A 7,194-nucleotide genomic window follows, 5' to 3' on the forward strand; every position below is an offset into this window, starting at 1 on the left:
TTTATATATTAGTTAAAAAGTATGGTCAAAGTAAGTCAAGTGAATAGTGCACATTGAAAAAATTGGACATATATTTTAAAACGGAGGGAGTACATATTCGAGAATCAAACGATGATCCAAATGACGGTTTATCAATATATGCTAAATCAAGCGTTGATATATAGCACTTTCCAGTAAACCCAACCTCGTTTTGACTTAAACTGATTGAAAGTTCAAATAATTATCACAATGAACAAGGAAAATACTCTTTGTTTCTAAATAAATACTCTATCGATCTTTGTTATAAGGAAAAATTATTTTTTAGATTTATTCCTTAAATAATGTACAGTCTCTAATAATAGACTAAATATATAATTTATTGAATAAATTTAAAAGGTAAAATTTCTTTTATATTAAAGACCGGAGTTGTAAGTGAGAATGTATTTGGATTATTTGTTTGAAAATATGAGTATAATAAAATTAAAGAGGATGTTAACTAGTGCCTCAGAAGCATTGGTTAAACAACTAAAATGGGGCATGTTAACTTATACTCTTATGGGTTAAAGATTCTATAAAATGGTAAATACTTATTACTAAACATTAATTTTCAATCTTTAAAAAAATAAATTGACACAATTTCTCAGACAAATTTCTACTTTACATTCCTTAGTATGTGTCATAAGGATACAAATTAACATTTGACAATCAAACATTTTTCAATTAACAAAACTACGAGCCTTGTTTTTTAAGTTTAATTTATGTACACATGTTAGCATCATTAAAAAAAAAAAAAAAAACTCATAAAAGTATAAAACTGTGAGCCTTTTTTTAAGTTAATCTAAGTCCAAAAAACGTAAACTTAAAGTCCAAAATAAAAATAAATGCTTAATTAGTGTGACCACGAGAGTTCGAACAAGTCAATACGTAGATTCGTGAAGGGTATGTTTGGTATAGAAGAGAAGTTGTGAAGAGATAAATAGGTAAGAGAGAGTATGGGAAGAGAGAAAAATATGAGAAATATAGTAGATTTGAAGGGTTGTTTGATAGGAGAGAAGGATAAAAGAAATAGTGAAGAGAGAAGTTTTGATTATATCAAAAAGTACAAAAATATTAATTTAACTAACTATTATATTACTTATTAATTTTTTTTTTTGACAAATTATTAATTTTAAATTTAAATAGTTTAGTTATTTTAATTATTATTATAGTTTAGTTATTTTAATTATTATTATTTTGACAAATTTTATGTATTAATAAAAATTGAACTCACGTCTTAAAAAATAAGAAAGCAACTTCACACCTTAAAAAAATATGAACTCATAGATAACGAAAAGGAAGAAAAAAAATACTCATAAGCTACGATAACCAATCGACCCACCCACCCTCATAAGCTTGTTTTATTAACCAAAAATCTATAAGAAAACTAAAAATCTATCTTGATCTCTCTTATCTTTTCTTATGTAATTAAAGCAGAGCAATTTAAGAAATTAAATTAGAGAATAATCTGGTAACTAGATTATAGCAATATCTGGAATCAAAAGTTTCAAGGGATGTTTGTAAAAAAAAAGAAAAAAGTTTTAAGGGGATGTAGTCTTTAAATTTTCTGCAATTTTAAGTAGTTTGAAATAATGAAGATGACCAGGGCAAATATGGAAATTCGAGAAAAATACCCCTTTCTCAGCTCTTCTTCGCTCATGTGGAGAGAAACAAAAAACATGTGGGTCCCATATTCTAAACTTCTCTCTTTCACATTTCTCTTCAAACCAAACAAGAGAACTTTGCTCTTTCTCTTCAATCTCTCTCTCTCTCTCTCCAACTTCTCTCTCTTTTATTTCTCTCATACCAAACACAGTGGAATTGAGGGTTGACTTCAAAGATGTCTCTAAATTAAATCTAAGTTTTAAGATTAAAATTGGCTACGAAAAGGTTTAGGTCAAAATTGTGGTGAAGGTTACCATGGGAAAGGTAGGTCATAGGTGAATCTTTTCCCACCATAGAAAAAGTCACTTTTTACCAATACATGGCAATGCAACAAGTTGCTACATATTTTGTTTGGTTTTTTGTTTGAACAAACATAATGCTATATTATATTTAAATTTGATTTGCACCTCCCCTTTTAGAAAACATTACTTTGTACACCACCACCTTATGTATCTCAGTTCTTGATGGAATTTTTTCTTTTCAGCATCACAGACTAAAATTATTGATAACTATACCCTTGTTGATATTTAATAATGCAAATGCCTTGTTTTTTTTTTTTGGAAAGATTGCAAATGCCTTGTTCTATGCATGCTTTGGAGAACAGGCATTTGTTTTCAAAAAAAATTTTGTTGTTTTATTTTCGTTTTGGCGAACAAGCCATTTTTTTAGTGTTTTAGTTTTTACATAGGCTTTAGGGAACAACCATTTTTAATATTTTTTTTGGTTTTTCTTTTTGGTTTTTTTTTTGTTTAGTTTTAATTGGTTTATTTTAATAATTTTTAGGATTAAATGTTTAATAAAAAAATTAACAACAGACTGTGGTCCATAAGAATTATACGTCAAAGCGCGACTTATGCGTCAAATTATTGTGTCATAAATTCTCTTATTATTATTTTGAAGATGTGTAAGAAAATCAATTTAATTAATTAATTAGCGATTGACTGTTGTTCCGTGTATAAATTGTACAACAATATTATCTACTGAATGTTGTTTTCTTTTTTTTTTTTTGAGAAAAAAAACTGAATGTTGTTTTCTAAAACAAGAGTTTTAATTTTTTTTATAAATTTTTATCAATATTAAAAATTTGTGATGAAATAACGTTTATCAAACGGAGCCTTTTTAGACATACGAGCTTGTAAGTTATTCGCTAAAAGAGGCTTATTTTTGGGTTGACATAAGCCCATAAACAACATGCCCATTCAATAAAAAAAATCAGCCCAAACAAATAAACAATATTCTATTTATGTGTGGGGTCCGCATTTTTGTGATTTTGTAAAAACAAAAAGTTTCCAAATGGTAGCAAGTAATATATCTCAACCATTCAATTATTTTATTATTAAATTAATGGTGCAAAAGTCACTTTTTCTATGGTGGGAAATTCCTCTTTCCCACGTAAAATGCCACCCAAAATTGTTGTGGAATTAAATAACTTGAATTGAAATGGCAATGAAATGTAAATATTTTGAGGTAAAACGACTTGAATTTAAAAGAGGAAAGGAGTAAATGACTCAAAATGTAAATTATATTGCTTAAAAAGAAATGACTTGAAAACGATATTTAAAAGAAATATACATGAATGAATTAAAGATGTTGCTTTGAATAAAGAATTGATTGAAAAGATAAAATACTTTGATATAAAATTAGGGAGAATTTAAAAGACAGTGAAAGGTATACTTAGATTTTCAAAATAAAATCGACTATAATAAAAAACTTGAAAAAAACATTTGTTAATATAACCCTTATTTGAATGCTTCATGTGACAATGTCGTGGTCGAGAAGACTCACAACTGCATTGGTTAGTTGAAAGGAAAAGACATAGCCAAAATATGGGAAATTTATTTGGTGAACTATTTGTCTGGTGGGCAGTGGGCACACAGATACTTCCTACTTAGTATCAATCAACTACTGTCAAGCCACCAAGATTCAGTTGGCCTATCATTCATTGTCAAATGTGTTAATTAGATGAACTAAATTTGGAGAGACAGGACAAAATAAGAAGGAAAAAAAAAGGGCCCAACCGGGTTCGAACCGGTGACCTCTTGATCTGCAGTCAAATGCTCTACCACTGAGCTATGGACCCGTTGTTGAATAATTTATGCACATAAATAATTACCAATTGTTTTCATCGCGCCCTTGGATTTCTGTTGCGGTGTTGCCTATCCAGCTGCTATTGTAGTACCTTTTTGTGTTTCACTAATTAAAAATTGAAGGACAACAGTAGGGTGATAAAAAATGGTCAAATAATTTTTTGTTTTAAGGTGAACCAACCCACTACTTCTTAGGGATCAAAGTTGCCTCCTATCCTAGAGACTATCTTTTCTATCAATTTAAGTACATTGCTAACATTATTGAACATGCTTGTTTTTTTTACACTAAAGCAACAAATAGTTAAGTTGAATGCGAAATATGATCCCTTTGATGTTGTTCTTCTACCATATCCCAATTTGTATCACACTTTGGTTGAAAAGTTGGCGTACCATTCCATTACCATATCTAACATTGTTTATGTCGTTCATGTTGTTAGTAAATTTGTTATTTCTCCACTATAATACATTTTGTTCTTCGCATCCTTCATTATATTCGGGGCATAAGTTTTAGAGCATTCTTTTTCCCTCACCCTTGTTGGGTCATTGGGGAGTTTGGGGGATCGACTACATCGGGGCTAGAACAACCACATAAGTAAGAAAGACGTCACACTCTTACCCAAAACTTTAAAGTAATGAGTTTATGGGTTCAACCTTTACTCTTTTATCTGATGTTGGACATATAACTCACACTTGCACACAACACTCCTCCTAAAGTGTGAGTCCATCTATTCATCACGCTCTCCCTCAAGCGGAAGCTCTTACTTGCTTGTATCGTTGTTGCTGGTTTATCCGCAACAGACCGACACTGTACCGCCGTTGCTACTTTCTGCGCAAACGGACCGGCTGCCTCGGTCGTACCCTTCGTCGAACAGGGCTCTGATACCACTGTTAGGTCGGGGGGGGGGGGGGGACTCGGGGGACCGACCACATCGAGGCTAGAACAACCTCACAAGCAAGAGAGACGCCACACTCTTACCCAAAACCTTAAGACGATGGGTTTATGGGTCCTCTTACTTATAAGGTGTTGAACCTTTACTCTTTTATTCGATGTGAGACATATAACTCACACTTGCACACAACAACAACCTTCTTCATTTCCTCGCATGCTTATTTTGACGCTGACTTGGAGGATGTTCCCACATATCGCAAGTCTACCACAAGCTTATGTATCTTTCTTGGAGACTATCTTATCTCTTGGAACCTACAAAAGGATATATTATATTATCTCTTGCTTCTCTACATAAGTCGAGTATCATGTTATGACATCCACTACTATTGGAATAATTTGACTGTGTTGGATATTATCTTGTAGAGTGTCTCTCTTTTTGAACCAACTCTGATGCACTGCGACAACAAGATTGTTACTCAAATTGCTTCGGGCCTTCATGAATGCAACAAACATATTTAGATTGATTATCACTTCACTCGTCATCATCTTCATCCAGAAACAATAACAGTACAATTTGTCTATTCCGCTTTGTAGATTGATGATTTATTCATAAAGAAGCATTCTTTTAAACTTTTTTTTTTTTGATTGACAAACTCTCGACACTCCCTATTAACACATTGTGAGCTTGAGTCGAGGTACTAGATAGTATGATTATTATACAACTTTATTCTATCTTTAAAAAAAAAACTCTTGTTCCTTAAACAAGTTCTCTCCTCCTTGGTTCTTCTTCCTCCTCTACATTTCTATATGTCCATTGTTGTGAACAAAATACAATTAAATAAATAAACAAACTATTTTTTATAATAAAAACAAAAGGCATGAGCATTGGAGGTTAGCTGTGAAGCCCCGATACTTCAAAATGGATGACGTACCGTATCCCCTGCGTATCCTGCACCGATACCTGCCCGATACTTTCCGATACGTATCCGGAGAGTATCTAAATATTAAATTTTATTTTTTTAAAAAATAATTATCCGATACTTTCCGATACATCCCGATACGCACGGATACTTGTGTTTTTTTATATTATTTTGATTTCTGTTTTTTTTTTTGTGTAAAAAATAAGAATAAAAACATTATATTACTATAATATATATATATTTCCTTTATCTTTCTTTGGTGCCAGTACGACCCACACCACACCACACAACCAATTGCATCTTTCCCTTTCTAAGAAATTAGGGTTTCAACTTTTTCTTCCAAAGTGGTCGCCGTCCACTTTGGCCACCGTCGAACTATCCAAAAGCTTGCTTTAAAGCTTCCTGTGCAACCTTGTTCTTCCTCCTGTTGTGAGAGAAATTTGAGTACTTTCTCTTTTATCCATTCTTTGAAAAGAAACAAAATGGATCCAAAAAGGGTAGAAGATTTGGTTTATGTGCATATTAATCTTCGACTATTGTCAAGGAAAGAATGTGGATATAAGAAAGGACAATCAAGAATGTGGGACATTAGAGGAGATGCGCATGAACCGCTTGATGGTGTTGGAATTGAGTTAGCAGAGTTGTCTTTGGATGAACCGGATTTGGAAGTTGATCTGTATCTTGATGATGGGAATGGAGGAGAGGAGATGTAAACGTCAGTTACTTGTTAGTGTTAACTCTTAGTACTGATGTGTTCTTTTTTTGGATATAGTGATTTTTTTTTGGATCGATATAGTATATCACTAACAAGTTCATTTTGGATATAGTGTAGCATTGATGTATAACACTGATGGTGCTCTTAATTTTGGTATATATTGCGTATGTAATTGACTAATGACCACTCTCTTAATCGTCAATATTATATTTATATTAATGTGCTACGAGTCTGGTTTCTTGTGTTTGTTAATATACTTGCATAATAAAAAAATGGTTATAATTATATAGTACATTTAATTATATAATTTTTTTATTAACGTATCTCAGCCGTATCGTATCTTGATTTTTGAAATTTTGCCGTATCGACGTATCGGTGCAGTATCGTATCCGTATCGTATCTCGTATCCGGGCTTCACAGGAGGTTAGGTATAAATAAAGGGTTAGATTTCCACAATGTTGTAAGCTAACGTTTGAATTTCGGTTAAGATAGGTAGCAGTTAGGAAGGGCCCATTTCTTAAAACTTTTAAAAAATAAAAATAAAGTGTTTCATCTTTTTGCTATAACTTTTTAATGATATATGTATTTTCTTTTTAAAATAACAACTTTGAATAAGAATTTGATTTAAATAGTTTATTATAAAAAATCATTTTAAATATTTCATCTTTTTTTTTTTTGAAATTAATTCAATGTATGGGTTGTATATGTGGGGGTGTATTCAATTGAGATTTCAAAGGATTTTAAAAGACTTTTTTGTTTTAAAAAAGTCTTTAGGTATTCAATCAAGACTTTTAAGGAATCTAAAACATTCTTGTGGTATTCAATTATGATTTTCAAAATTTTTTAATGAGTCCAATAAAATTCAGTGGTATTCAATTCAGATTTTGCACAACTTAAAAATTG

At 31.4% G+C, this 7,194-nt stretch overlaps 1 non-coding gene across 1 annotated transcript; it reads right to left on the reverse strand.

The window, feature by feature from the left end:
- Window positions 1–3,688: 3,688 nt before the first annotated feature.
- Window positions 3,689–3,760, reverse strand: TRNAC-GCA (transfer RNA cysteine (anticodon GCA)). The gene has a single exon. It is a non-coding gene; the product is annotated as a tRNA-Cys (tRNA).
- Between the last annotated feature and the right edge of the window lie 3,434 nt (window positions 3,761–7,194).

This window comes from Medicago truncatula, chromosome 7 (assembly GCF_003473485.1).
Source record: "Medicago truncatula cultivar Jemalong A17 chromosome 7, MtrunA17r5.0-ANR, whole genome shotgun sequence".
Taxonomy (NCBI): domain Eukaryota; kingdom Viridiplantae; phylum Streptophyta; class Magnoliopsida; order Fabales; family Fabaceae; genus Medicago; species Medicago truncatula.